We start from the raw sequence: 1,141 nt of genomic DNA on the forward strand, positions 1-1,141 counted from the left end.
CTGCTGGAGCCACAGGAGGAACATGGTCAGGAAGTCGGCAGTTAGGCAACCGGCGAGCAGGCAGCCAGGGTCGGGCTTAAAGTACACTGCCAACGACCAGCCCACGCATCCGCACGCACGAGGCGCAGAGACAAAGACAGTCGAAGTCTGACTTCAACCAATGTAAAAATTATCTTTGTAGGTTTGACTAGGAAATTTCCTATTTAAAAAATGTAAAAAGTTCGAAATTTGTTGGGAAAACTCATGGTAAATACGATGTCGCAATTTTGAGGAATTGAGGAGAACTCCATTTCGAGGACACCCCCATCGAGGACACATTTCGAGGACTTCTCCTTAAAAATTTTGGTATTTCGCTCATTTCTGAGGCGAGATCGGAGGAGTTTTCCTCAAATATGGGAGTTCCTCAACGTTTTCCCCCTTTTCTCCGTTTTTAACATGTAGAGAACGAACTTGGGGAACTTGTCGTGCAGTTGGTAAACTTTGGTGCATCGAAGTCGTTGTAATTGATTTCACATCACAACTCTCCTTTACCAGTTACTCGGATTGACACATGTGCCATACCATCAAAAGGCCATAATGCGTATCAAACTAATTACCATCACTTGGTTCGTTTCGTGAGCGAGTGTGGTGTGCGTAGACGAGGCGGCAGAGGCGCGCAGGTAAGGAAGGCGCGCGTTATTAAAGCCTTTCCCTCTCTGTCACACACACACACACACACACACACACACACACACACACTATCACATGCCCATCAGTAGCAAGGAGCAAAGGCAAACATAATGGAAACCAATGGAAACGCAATGGGAATCAATAAGGTTGTCTGGAAGTCAAATTTGATGCTGAAGCGAAAAAGTGAGGTCAACTGTGAAGGAGGAATGTACTTGGAAGTATTCAAAAACAAATGTGAAAACTTTAAATTGTACGCAATGCTTCATGGCCAAACCGCGAAAGCTGCGGACACTTTTAAGTGTTCAACTTTTCTTTGTAACACTTTTCATTGTTCGAAGATCTAGTTCAAAACTTGAAAGTGTGCAGAGTAGTGTTGATCACTTGCATATTGGCACGCCACGCCAGTTGCGCCCCTTATTTTAACGGTCTTCGACAAAAAGCCGCGCAGTCGCAGTCTGTCATTTGTAAAACA

General features: G+C 44.8%; 1 protein-coding gene across 1 annotated transcript in view; it reads right to left on the reverse strand.

The window, feature by feature from the left end:
* LOC113211061 (segmentation protein cap'n'collar) overlaps positions 1 to 1,141 on the reverse strand; it is a gene marked incomplete at both ends in the record, with an annotated part of 77,985 nt that overhangs the window by 42,602 nt on the left and 34,242 nt on the right.

The sequence above is a fragment of the Frankliniella occidentalis genome, unplaced genomic scaffold, assembly GCF_000697945.3.
Source record: "Frankliniella occidentalis isolate FOCC.00 unplaced genomic scaffold, Focc_3.1 Scaffold137, whole genome shotgun sequence".
NCBI lineage: Eukaryota > Metazoa > Arthropoda > Insecta > Thysanoptera > Thripidae > Frankliniella > Frankliniella occidentalis.